Source organism: Gasterosteus aculeatus, chromosome Y (genome assembly GCF_964276395.1).
Source record: "Gasterosteus aculeatus chromosome Y, fGasAcu3.hap1.1, whole genome shotgun sequence".
NCBI classification, from domain to species: Eukaryota; Metazoa; Chordata; class Actinopteri; order Perciformes; family Gasterosteidae; genus Gasterosteus; species Gasterosteus aculeatus.
This window is the reverse complement of record NC_135709.1, coordinates 8,276,166-8,290,025: the sequence shown is the minus strand read 5'-3', so window position 1 is coordinate 8,290,025 and position 13,860 is coordinate 8,276,166. Positions and strand designations below refer to the sequence as shown.

The 13,860-nt window shown below is 43.5% G+C and overlaps 1 protein-coding gene across 1 annotated transcript in view; it reads left to right on the top strand.

Moving 5' to 3' along the window:
* Positions 1-2,208: 2,208 nt before the first annotated feature.
* LOC120812637 (activating molecule in BECN1-regulated autophagy protein 1B-like) overlaps positions 2,209-13,860 on the top strand; it is a 52,204-nt gene continuing 40,552 nt past the window's right edge. Inside the window, 1 exon segment of the mRNA XM_078097477.1 lies at positions 2,209-2,384. The gene's annotated coding sequence lies outside the window, so the exon portion shown is untranslated.

Genomic DNA, 13,860 nt, shown 5'->3' with positions numbered 1-13,860 from the left:
AACCTTTCGACCAGCGATGACCTCTGTCCGTCCGGCGTTTCTTCATTTTTGAACACAACACCACCGACAAAGCTGTGAGGCCCAAGCAAAAGCCACTGATTAACTCTGCCTCAGAGCAGCCGCCTGCACGGCCCCCAAAGGGCAACAGGACCCAGGAGGCGAGTATATTCCGCTATATTCTGGAAGAATATTCCAATGTCTACAGCACACAGAAATTGTTGTTGTACTTATACCTCCAAGCCGACTTGACGAACCTGGCTCCTTGTGTAAAACAGGTGGTACCACCTTTGCCTCTGAGAAACAGGCCAGTTGCCGGTGACCCCCTAAATGACCCAGACAGGGCTTTGTACGCTCAGCTCAAAAAGCAGTCACCCAGGGAGATCCCGAGATTCCAACACGCCTCCCAGGACAATCCCCAAGGAGATAAGGCCAGGAGAGCCGAGAGATCTTCAACCCAGGATCAGAGCCGGTGTTGTTCTCCATCCGCAGCCGAGGCTGTTTACTCTCAGCTCGGCCTGCTGGAAAGCAAGAGCAGATCTCTGCCGCTTCTGGACAATGTGGTGGAAATTTGTGGATTTAGCCCATGTGAGAAATCAAAAGTATCTTGAGCTTGCTTTGTGATTTATTTATTACTAACTAGAATATAGAAAAAAGATAAAGAATACAGAAATCATCAGCACAAGTCGTAAGCACAGACAGAAGTCAAATGGCTACAATTCAGCTGAAAAAGGACAGATGTTCCTTCCCCCAAAAGGAGCAGGAAGATCTGACAAAGCTGAAGAGGAGAACAGGAGCTTATATACACTTCAGGGAGGTTTGTGCTGCCTCAGCACAGGAGAGCCCACCCCTCAAAGAGGAGTGTTGGAAAAGTACCAGATGATGTAGGGGTGACCCCGTGACCCTCCCTTAAGGGATCCAGACAATCAACAACATCTAAAAGGTCAGTCAGGGCACGTATGATTTCATCTGTGTCTTATCTCACCCTGGACTGCCTTAAGTCACCGGCTCACATCAAAGGTCACATTCCTGAGAGCCTCACCCCACGCAGGCTCAACAATTTTCCCCCAACACCTATATATAAATGGGGATTAGAGCCATGTGGCACAAATGAGCAACATTTATCCATTTGCCTTTTTCCTCTATTTAAATATGATGATGTATGAAAAACAATTTATGCAATTAAGCCTTGAAACGCCAACACCTAATAACATTAACAGTCTTATAACACCGACCCCTAATAACTACAAGCACTGCAAAGATGTATAAGCCTCATCCTCAATTTACACACTCGTGTTGTGCTTTAAGTTCTTGTTTTTTTTCCGGATGTAGCAGCTGGACAAAGCTCCTCCAACCATCTGCACTGACCTGGTAGGCATCAAGCTGCTCGTCGGTAAAGATCGTTTGCTTGTTGCCCATGTTAGTCAGGTAATCGGTTGCTTGTATTGAACGTCCGAAGCGTTTTCTCAATGAAAGGCATTTAGGGGGTCCGCGGCAGACTCAAGTCTCCTCTTTAAAACGGGTGGTTGCTGTCGTCCATGCAGGAGCTGTGCGCCATGCACGTTAAAAGGTACTGAATGCGCGACAAAAACATTGGAGAAAAGGAAAATAGAAAGTAGAAGAGCGGAGTCGGTGCAGGTGGAGGCGGAGGGTTTATCTGCGGAGACGTGGAGCTGCAGACGGATGCTACGTGTCCCCTTGAGCTGGGAGAACCAATAGGAACTCAGCTATACAAATAAATGAATAAATAAATACATACATACATAATTAATCCAAAGGGGTTGGGGTTAGCAAATATAAAATGGATTGCTGCAGATGTTAAACGTATGCAGTTGTATGCACGTTTTATGTACAAAATATTTTGGTGCAGTGGTGGTGAATTTAGTCAGTTTGCCTGAGATGTGCCAGAGGGATAAAAATACAAAACCGGTGTGAATATACAGAGTTATCTTTACTGGCAATGTGTACATGCACTACAAACCACGGAAAGACAAATCTTAGATTTGCATGTTTACATGGAATATTTCACCGCTGATTGAACAAGACCTCGAATGCTCATTTATTTCCCATCCTTTTGATTTAATTAATTGTAGGCCTACTAGATATTGACGAACGTTACACGTACACAAAACAAATCCCCATCGATAACTAACTGATCATTGCTGTGCACAAATTTAAACTTTGAATTGCAAACGAACCTGTTGCCCAGTCACATTGCATAACAAATAATGCAACAATTTGTCCAAGGGACGTCCCCGTCCTCTCTGTAACACAACAGATCGCTTGATTTTCACCGTGCTGGACTGCGGACACTGAAAGACACTGATAAGTAGCTTTCTAGGCACCAAAGTTGCCCGCGATGGAGTCAAAGCCAGATAAAGACCAAGGTAAGTTGAGACGGGTAGCTTGTTGCTACGCTAGCGACGGGCAGCGCGTGCTAGCTAGCCGGCTAGCCGCGGCGTTAGCTTAACTGTAGCCGACAACGTATCGTTCGTTACATAACATGTTGCGTGTGTCATCATCAGAAGAATAACGAACAATTACCATCTTCGTGAACTAACCCTCCCACTCTCATTCGGCTGAATCATCCTCGTGGAATCACGCACAGCTACTAACATTAGCTTAACGTATTCAATGGTCCTGCTTATCCCATACAAGAGTGCCCCCCCCCCCCCCCCCCCCCTTTTTTTGTAGCAGGGTTTAAAGTACCATCAACACTCAAGTTATATCTAAACATATAACCGAATGAAATGTGAATAAAATAACCCCGGTATAATTATTTATCCTCAACTTGTCCGGGAGTCTGTGTTTAATTTATTCAGGCTTATGAAAAAGTAGTCATGTGTAGTTAAGAGTCGGGGACTTAAATTCTACGCCCTCCGTTGTTATTCGTGAATGTTGAATGTCAAGCTTCATATACAACACACACACACACACACACGCACGCACGCACGCACGCACGCACACAAACAGCATATCTGCCTGTTTGTGTCCCGTCTCAACAGAGCTAGAGGAAAAGCTCAGCATGCTGCCAGATGAGGAAATACCTGGTCCGCTTGAATCGGTATTTACTATTCAGAGCATGATTTCACGGGTGGTTGGATTGTTCCTCTGCAAACAGAGCAGCATTCTGCTTCTGGAGCGCTGAGTCACAACTATGGACACAAGGATTTCTGCATATGTAGGAAAAGAAAGGTGAATGTGGCTTGTTTCTCTTGGTTCTTTCAGAGGCAGACTGTGAGAAGATAACAGCCGTGCTGCTCCCCAGTGAGCACAAGACGTAATTTCAACGTTGAAATATGGTTGAAATCGGGTTGAAATGAGGTCTGAACGTCTAAGACCTCATTTCAACGTCTTTTCAACCGGCTAAAAAGGGGATGAAACATCAACGTGCCAGAAAACGTCAATTTGTTGACAAATGTGTCATGATGTAACGTAAGGTTGAAAGATAGACGATATTAACGTTAAGATTTTCATAATAATTAATGAACTGGTCGGCGAAATTTGGTCTACGCGAAGACGTAATTTCAACGTATTTAATATTTCACTTAAAACGTCATAATTATGAAACTACGGACTGCATGCTGTTAATAAGATGCGTTTAAGACATAATAATGCGGGCAGGTTCAAACATTACTTGTAAACACGTGACTCCGCTCACATCTGTAACGCGCATGCGCGAGTTCTTAGACGCCTGCAGAGCTCCGACCGGACGAGGCGAAGTTACGGCAGCAGAGCGACATGAACGGGCTTATAGAACCACGACTACCGGCTCCAATGCTCTGTAAGTACGGGAGTGTTTGGATGAAGCACACCTGGAACTATAACCGGGTGTTTTACTTGTGCTGCCCACCCGATACGGGAAAGACGGTCCTTTTTGTTAAGCTAGTTAGCGTTAGCGCAGGTAGTTTGCTAGTTAGCATGCTAGCTTGGAGCATGCTAGCGTTCAGCATGATGACCTGGACCAAAAGTAAACATCCCAGAATATTTTTCGTGTGTTTGGTGTTACTAATGCGTTAGGTTGTTGCTGTACCCATAAATGTTATTGCATTTCACATTGAAAATACGTTTTTAAAGCAATGGGGGCTAAATACAGATTGCAAGGGTGAAGGGCTGAATTCAACAAGTTGTGCTCTGTAAACAAGAGGGCCAACACATTGTAAGTTACTGCTGCTTAAAGCATGATACTGTGTAATATACCTGGAAATGTTACTCCAGAAATACCATAAGTTGCAGATGAATTGTTATCTTGTTGATAATGTAATAAGTAAACCATCTATAAATGAGGATTCTAACACACCTGCTGCTGCTGTTATTATTATTATTAGTTTATTACTGTCATCATAAACCCAAATGACCAACTTTGCCGTTGTGCTTCCCTCCTCACAGGTTTCTGCGGGTGGTGGTTGCATCTGATGGAGGTTACGTCTGATGATGGTTGTCCCTGCACTGGTCCTGCCTTACCCCTGGCTTAGTAATCCACAATATTAGAATCATTTCTGTCGTAGGAATTGGATGTACTGTACATCTTTAAATTGTTCATACTCTACACACCTTCGGCCTTGCTGTTTTCTCCTCAGGTTTCTCCCGGTTGAAGGTTTTTTACATTTTGGGGGTTTTGGGACAGGATGTTGCATGTTTACAGATTGCAAAGATGAACAAAATAAAATGATTTGAATTGAATAAACACGTTGACCAGAGAAATCTGCAATTCAGGGCTGTTCTCTGCACTCTGACTCCCTTTACACAAAGAATGATCAAGTGAGGATGAGGGAGATGCAGCTGATTTCAGGTATACTATCCCAACTCAAGTGACTCACAGCCACATCTTGTTACAGAATCTAAAAATGAAGTTCAAATGATTCAGAAAAATGGTCTACAAACACAGAATTGTTGTTGTTGAACACAGAAATGTTGTTTCTGCACTTTTAAATCCATAGTTAATTTCCCTGAAATATATATTTTATTTTTGTATTGTTTTTAATTAGGAAAAGTGTTATATGTATAGTGTTATATTTATAATAAATGCAAATGAACAAAATAATGTGTTTGTCCTTGTTAAGGGCTGTTAACATGATAACTGTGACTAAGTATGTAACTTGTACGTTTCCAGCGAGCAATTTATCCGTTGAAACAACGTTTAAAAGACGTCTATGGCCCGACGTTGAAAAGAGGTTGCAAATTGGTTCAAAAGTGAAAGTTGTTTCAACGTCTATTCGTAGACGTTGAAAAGACGTTCGCGTATAGACCCGTTTTCAACGTGATATATAATATCGGTGGTAAACTTACAAATGTGGACGTAGTTTCTTTTTAAACCTCTAAAATAATGATATAGCATACAAGAGAAGACGAAATATTACCGTATTAAAAAATCACGTTGAAATGTGGTCTAAACATAGACGTCTTTTCAACGTCTACGAATAGACGTTGAAACAACTTTCACTTTTAAACCATTTTGCAACGTGTTTTCAACGTCGGGCATAGAGGTCTTTTAAACGTCTTTTCAACCAAAAAATGCTCACTGGGTCAAGTCACGTACTGGAGAATTCAATTTGGAGTCAACACTGTTCCTCAAATTGAGAGGTCTTTGTAAGAATTAAATCAGTGTTTCTCCTGTTAATGCCTCGGAAGATGCGTTATTGTTCGTAATGGTTGGTTGCATGTATGTCTTACAGGAATCCATGATCTTGGATGCCCTGGGGAGTGTATGAGTTTAGAGAAACTGGACCTCTCTGCAAATAACATCACAAATTTAGACTTGGCTGGTAATATCATATCCAGATATCGTAACGTGACGATGAGTAGGATTATAAATATGTCAGTGATTACATTGTATAAAGACAATGTAATGTGTCATTGCTGTTAAAGATTGTAATATTTGGTTACCAGTAATTATTGTTCCTGAATTGGTAAAAAGCATCTCTCATGGGTTATTTCTTTTAAACAGCATTGAGAGCCTCCACTGCCTTCAGCCTTTGAGAAAGCTGAAAAATATACGTCTTAAAGACAACACCTATAATTATAGTAATCCAGGTAATTATTTTGTGACTTTATTTTTTAAACACCCCGTAAATGGAATATCTTGTTAAGAGAACTCACAGTGACTTTCTCTGTGCACAGTGTGCAGGAACTCGGCATATAGAAATACAGGTCATGCATGAGGTCAACTCCCAACATCTCCCAAGGTTCTTTAACCACAGTTTGTTGCAGTTTGCCAGGAGGTTTCCGGGTCTCAGGTTTATAGAGCTGGCAAACATGGCAACATGTTCTCTGACATCTATACTCATCTTAGGCCAGTATACGAAGACTTGCAGCCTTTTATAGGTTTTGTATCTCCCAAAATGACCAGACAGAGGATTGTCATGATAATGATGCAGAAGCTGTGGGCGGAGTGATGATGGCACGTACACTTGGTAGAGTGTTTTGTGAGGTAATTGCACCACTCTGTAGACCTTGTCCTCCAAAACAGTGAACTTGGTTGTCAGATTTTTCATCACTTCTCCTTTTTCCATGATTTTATCATACAAGTTTTGGATGACAGAATCCTCCTGCTGGGCTTTCCAAATATCCTCGTCAGTCACTTGAAGATTTTTAGAGGTGTTGTTCCCCCAACATAAAATTGCTGGATGGTAAGAATTGGAATTTTTATTCTTTTAGTTTTTTGCATAACGTTAACTCACAGACTCTTGTTACATTTTTTTAATTGGTTTCTCAACTGCAGGTGAAAGAGTTGTCGGACGTGGGAGTGACTTGTACCAATTATGCAAAGACATTGATCGAAGGTATTTTAGTTAGTTAGTGTGTGACTGTATCATGACTGGTCATTAATACACGTTGTGACAGTTTGTCGAGATCCGTTTGGTTTTGTTTATTTTATGTGGGGTGCCAGCCAGGTCTCTCTCCTGACACCTAAGATAGCCTTAGTTTTATTTTTGGGATCTCAGTCCAAAACCGCACAAGAGCATACCTATAAAAGGTACACCCTCAACCCATTAAACAGTCAAAAGAATAAACCCAACAAAGCACAACACACAGTTCAAGATTCAATTTAAATGTTCATATATTTACACAAAAGGGTAAGCAAAGAATAACAAAGGACATGTATTGTCCACCTTCCAAAAGAAGAGAAATCCAAAAAGAATAGAGCAATCCACACAAAAAAGTAGCCAACAAAAAAAGGATCAGTCTCAGGGTTTCTTTTTTGTGGTTAATCACTTCCAGGAACGGAAAACAAAAAATGTTATGGACTTACAAGGTGATGTTAGTCAGTCAGTCAGTCAGTCGGTCGGGGCCAGTAGTTGGGGAATCCGGTCCGGGTTTTAGCAGGGGTTGGGCGCCGCTGTTGGTGGTGATTTTGGTGTACGTGTTTAAGGGGTTAAACGACCTTACTTCTAAACTAACGCGCAACTGAAAGTAGCTCCGTCGACTCTGCACTCCTCTTCCCCTCCATCACACTCCACTGAACCCCCAACACCAGGAAGTGCTTCCCCTTTTCACACCGGGCTAGGTGAACTCGTCATCCCCCAAAAGGGGGGTCCACCACACCAAAACAGCTGATTTGAAGCTGGTGATCACTTTGTCATCCAAGTTGTTACAACGTCCATTAATCTGTCAGTTGTAGAAAAAAGTATTTATTGTCCAGTGGCGGACCTGACATGTCTGTGATGCACTTACAATTGTAAAACAAGTTTAATATTCAAGTAAATTGTGACTCAACTGTTTTTTATATTAATATCTAGCTGGTTTGTACAAGAACGGACAGCTTGTTGAACATTCTGATTGCAAACCGTGGGTGGAGGATAACTACTGGGAGATAAAAAGATCAAATAATGCTATTATTGAAGAAGCTTACAAACGGTTTAACGGAAGAAGTAGTTCTTTATTTAAAAAAATTTAGTTCATTTAAAAAAAAGAAGAATCAGATATTACATTACAGTATATTACATTATATGTCATTTAGCTGACGCTTTTATCCAAAGCGACTTACAATAAGTGCATTCAACCATTGTACTGACGAAGTCCTAAACGAAGTCTAGTACTGGTTGCTAATATGGTGGATTAGTTTAGACGTGCGCCCGGTGCGCTCGAACACAGCAAAACGGAGAGTTCTCTGATGTTACAATTACCTTGCATGTTTTTTTTTTCATCCAAATATTATAAAACGGCAAAACTTTAACTGATAATACATGTACCCAAAATAACAAACCGCATTGCTCACCACAAAGGCACACACGCACAATGGCACAGTCGAAAACTGTTTGCTTCCCAAATTAGTAACACCTGTGTCTTAGATTCCTGCAGGTTAAATGGCCTACCTGGGCTGATCCGAGGTCAGCTGAGCCACAAAGCACATACAGCCCCCTAGTGGCACAAAGCAAAATTAAATGAAATAATACCAAATGTATATGGCTCCTACAACCATAGAGATAAAAACTCATTGTGCAATTTCCTCAAATAAGCCAATTTACAATTTGCTATAGATGAGTGACGTTACAAGTACAATTTAAGTGCTACAATTTGTTAGCCTTTTAGTCGAGATAGAGTCTGAAGAGGTGTGTCTTTAGTTTGCGGCGGAAGATGTGAAGGCTCTCTGCGGTCCTGGTGTCTTCAGAAAGCTCGTTCCACCATTTCGGCGCAAGGACAGCAAAGAGTCGAGATCTAGTCGAGTGTTTTGCTCTCAGTGAGGGAGGGACGAGTAGTTTTGCAGATGCAGAGCAGAGAGTGCGGGTTGGGATGTAGGGTTTAACCATGTCCTGGATGTAAGCTGGACCCGATCCATTCACAGCATGGTACGTGAGCACCAATGTTTTGAACTGGATGCAGGCAGCCACGGGTAGCCAGTGAAGAGAGCGGAGGAGTGGAGTAGTGTGGGAGAATTTCGGAAGGTTAAAGACCAGTCGAGCTGCTGCATTCTGAATGAGCTGCAGAGGTCGAATGGCGGTGGCAGGGAGACCAGCCAGGAGGGAGTTGCAGTAGTCCAGGCGGGAGATGACAAGAGCCTGAATCAGTACCTGCGCTGCCTTCTGAGTGAGAAGGGGACGTATTCTCCTGATGTTGTAGAGCGTGTATCTACAGGATCGCGTTGTCGCGGTGATGATGGGAGTCAGGGAGAGTTGGCTGTCGAGTGTGACGGCGAGGTTCTTAGCGGTCAAAGTGGGCGTTAGTACGGAGTTTCCAAAGTTGACTGTCAGGTCCTGGGTAAGCGAATCTTTTCTAGGAAAGAGAAGTAGTTCAGTCTTGTCGGGGTTGATTTTCAGATGGTGGGCGGACATCCACTGAGAGATGTCAGTTAGACAGGCAGAGATCCGAGCCGCCACCTGGGTGTCCGAGTGAGGGAAGGAGAAAATTAGTTGGGTGTCATCTGCATAGCTGTGGTAAGAGAAGCCATGCGAGCGAATGACAGCGCCAAGAGAGTTGGTGTAAAGCGAGAACAGGAGGGGACCCAGCACGGAACCTTGAGGAACTCCAGTAGTAAGAGGACAAGGTTCCGACACAGATCCTCGCCAGGTTACCCGGTAGGTGCGGCCGTCAAGGTAGGACGAGAGAAGGGAGAGAGCAGAGCCTGTGACACCAAGTTCCTGAAGGGAGGAAATAAGGATATGGTGGTTGACCGTGTCAAATGCAGCACAGAGGTCCAGAAGGATAAGAACAGAGGGGAGAGAGGCTGCTCTAGCAGTGTGGAGTTGCTCTGAGACAGCAAGGAGAGCAGTCTCTGTGGAGTGGCCTGCCTTGAAACCTGACTGGTGGGGATCAAGGAGGTTGTTACAGTGGAGATAAGGGGAGCGTTGATTAAAGATAGCACGTTCAAGGGTTTTGGACAAAAAGGGTAGAAGAGAGACCAGTCTGTAGTTGTTTTCTTCAGAAGGGTTGAGGGTAGGTTTCTTCAGGAGGGGGTTGACTCTTGCCTCCTTCAAAGAATTGGGAAAACAGCCAGATAACAGAGCGTTGTTGATGAGACAGGTGAGGAAAGGAAGAAGGTCAGGTGCGCTAGATTGTAGAAGATGTGATGGAATGGGGTCAAGAGGGCAGGTGGTCGGACGGGCAGAGGTTACTAGGGTAAGAATTTGGTTAGGAGAGAGGGCGGTGAAAGAGGAAAGTGAGGGCGAAAGAGGTGAGGTCGGTGCGACGCGAGAAGTAGGAGGTGGGTTTGAGAAGGAGGAGCGTATGTCAGCTATTTTCTTGGTGAAGTAGTTGACAAAGTCTCCCGGAAGAAGGGTGGAGGGGGGAGGGGAGGTAGGGGGTTCGAGGAGATTGGAGAAGATTGAGAAGAGTTTTTTGGGGTTGGAAAATGAAGATTCAATTTTGGATTGGTAGAAAGAGCTTTTGGCAGCAGAGATAGAAGCAGAAAACGAGGAGAGGAGAGATTGAAATTTAAACAGGTCGTTAGGTCGTTTATATTTACGCCATCTCCTTTCTGACGCTTGCATGGTGGCTCTCATGGCACGGACCGGTTGAGACAGCCACGGAGCCGGAGGGGATTTGCCAGTCCGTCGTGTCGTAAGAGGGCAGAGAGAGTCTAGAGAGGAGGAAAGAGTTGAGAGAAGAGTCTCTGCAGCAGCGTTCGGATGCAAGAGTGAGAAGGAATCAGTTGAAGGGAGGACTGATAGAACAGAGGATGCCAGCGAGGAGCGAGAGAGGGAGCGAACATTGCGACGAGCCGGTACAGAGTTAGTCAGTGAGGGAGGTTTGTTAGTTATAGAGAGTGGAAGGGAGTAAGAGATGAAGAAGTGATCAGACACATGAAGTGGAGTTACAGAGCGGTTAGTGGTAGAGCAGTTTCTAGTAAAGATGTAGTCAAGGTGATTGCCGGCTTTGTGAGCAGGAGGAGAGGGACTGAGTGACAGAGCAAAGGAAGAAAGTAGGTGTAAGAGGTCAGATGACTTCTCTGTCTGGATGTTGAAGTCACCCAGGAGGATGAGCGGAGGTCCATTTTCGGGGAAATTAGACAGGAGAATGTCCAGTTCTTCCAAGAAATGACCTAAGGAGCCTGGCGGACGGTAGAGGACAACGATGGTTAATTGTACCGGGTGAGTGACTGTTACAGCATGGAATTCAAAGGACAATGGGGTGGATGGTGGTAGAGGGTAAAGAGAAAAGCTCCATTTGGGTGAAATGAGTAGACCTGTGCCACCACCCCTACCAGTGGGCCTGGGAGTGTGGCTGAAGGAGAAGGCGGAGGAGAGAGCGGCTGGGGTGGATGTGTTCTCAGGTGTGATCCAGGTCTCGGTGAGAGCGAGGAAGAGTGACTGCTGGATAGCGAAGCCGGAGATGAAGTCAGCCTTGCGAGTCGCTGACTGGCAGTTCCAGAGACCTCCTGTGACGAGGTGCTGGACATGTGTGGAGCGGGTGGGATAGGAGAGAGAGGAGAGGTTACGATAGAGAGCAGATCTAGCCCGAGGCCTGTAGTATCTGCGGGAAGAGATTCGAACAGGTACGGGTAAAAGGGTCAGACACATTATTAAAAATAGCAGAAGAAGGCGCCGCATTCAGCCGTCCCGAAGACTCCCACGAAAGACTCCCTAGTCTTTGTTCTGCTTGTCTTCGTGCTGCGAGGATAAGCAAACGCTAAAGCTAACGCTTCCCACGCTTTCTAGTTAAATACTCCCTCGTTAGTGGAAGTCGGCTGCGGCTGCGCTGGCCGCTCCCCCATCGTTTAGGAGACAAAAGGTCGATTGGCCTCGACAGAAACTCCTCAAAATGCAAAACACCAATAGCTTGACACGCTAATCAGTGAACAATCACCATGTGGTGTTTTGACAAAATGAGAGTTTAAGGATTCAAGTCTTATTTGCTTCAGAAGACAAGGCAAAACAGACTTAGATCAGGTCAAAACCTAGCAGAGTTAGGAGGGCACACTGGCAGTTAACTTAATAGTAGAATCTAGAACACAAACTGGCACTAAAAGACTGAAAAAGCTTGAGCAAACTAGCAACCAAGATAACTTCAAACAGAGAGAACTGGCAGTGAGACGACGAAAACTAAAGCAAATCAGCAATCAAATTAACTTATTCTACTAACCCATTGCATTAGCATTTCATTTTACTTCATTTTATTACTTATTAATTCCACTACCTTTAGCGGTAACGAGCATGTAACGAAGTCTTTTTTTAAATAAATTAACGCAGTTACAATTACTGAGTTCGTTACTCGCATACCTCTCTTTTGTGACGCGAAGCGGAGGGCCGGCAAATAGTAAGTAAATAGCTGCCTGTCAGCACAAAATAGTTGTGGCCACCAAACGTTGTGTGTCACAGAATAGTCGGCATACGTGCATGTAAACAGCATCGCGTCGCTCATGACGAAAGACCACAGGCCCGCGGATGCTGCAGGCGCCGCTCCACGCAAACAACCACGGCTCCACTTTACACGGACTGCAGTGCAGCCGATAAACCGGGCAGAGCTGAATAGATTGATTGCTCGCTATGTTGAGGATGAGATGCATCCTGTCAACTGTCGAGTCAGTTGCCTTCAGGCGCAGTATTAAAAAGGACTTTTGTACTATTGCTTGATTTGAAGGCCTGTTGCCCTGTTGATTACAATAAATGGTCTAAAAAGTATGTTTATTGTGTTTGACTGTTCAGTACTATTTATATTCATTCCATTTAAAAAGCAGACATAAAAGTAACTTAAAAAGTTACTTTCCAGAGTAACTAATTACTTTTGATACACGGTAGGTAATTAAATTAACTTTAAAAGAAGTAACTAGTAACTGTAACTCATTTTCAGTAACTTGGCCAACACTGATTGTTACACTGTCTACTGTCACGCACCAACCGTCAAGACAAATTCCTTGTATGTCTGTGTCTGACATATTTTGGCATTAAATGTTTCCTGATTCCTGATTCCTGATTTCATGCAACTCCAGCTCTTCAGCAGAGTCATTAAAATCTTTGCTGTGGTTTACCGATCTTTACCCTAAAGTTTCTGCCAAACACACTGTGCTGTTGAATCAAGGTGCACTTCCTTTTAGCGTCCCTGTTCTTACTTGCTTCAGCTACAAACATGTTTAACCTCCTCTCTTCTGTACTGATGTCATCAACATCTGATGCTTGCCATGTACAAACAGGAGCAAAGACATGCTTTATCACAGCGGCAACACTACATGCAGTGGATACATTTCCATCATAATGCAATGAGTCTGCTCTACGAGTCCCTGCAAAAACGGATGGTGGGATTTTCTCGGAACATGTGCACGATTGACCTTTACAACATACCTTTCCGCTGATGGATCTGGCACCATCACACAAAAGGGCAACAAAAAAACTGGTAACATTTACATAGTCATTATTTATTGACACCACTGGTCAGAATTAGCAAAAGAATATACAATCATTGTGTAGATTACTTCCCCCTACCCCCCATATAAATAAATGTGGTGGAAATTGACCAGATGTAGTCTTGTGATTGATATTTTGGCTCATGTATGGTATTTTGACAGGCTTTAATTTTTGAATACTACATCAGAATGTCCTGGTCATCCCCGCGTGAAACATTGGGGATGTATACTCTCAGTCTGAATTGAAATGATCATATAAGTATTGATACTTTCCTTTTAATTCTAACCTGAAATTGACCAAAAGTAGTCTTGTGATGAGACTCTGGGCCTAAAAAGATCTAAAGTTGAATCAAGTCATAGCGCCACCTACTGGTAACCGGAAGTCATGTTTTCTAGTATCCAGTAAAAAACGAAGGTGGTATTTAGAGAGGCTATAATTTTGAAAAAGCACTTCATAATGTCCTGGTTATTGCTGAGTAAAACCTTGGGGATGTGTACTATCCGTCTGAAGTGAAATGATCAAGTAATATTGAAAGTTTCCTTTTCCAATCTAATCCGGAATTTACCAGATGTAGTCTTGTGATAGG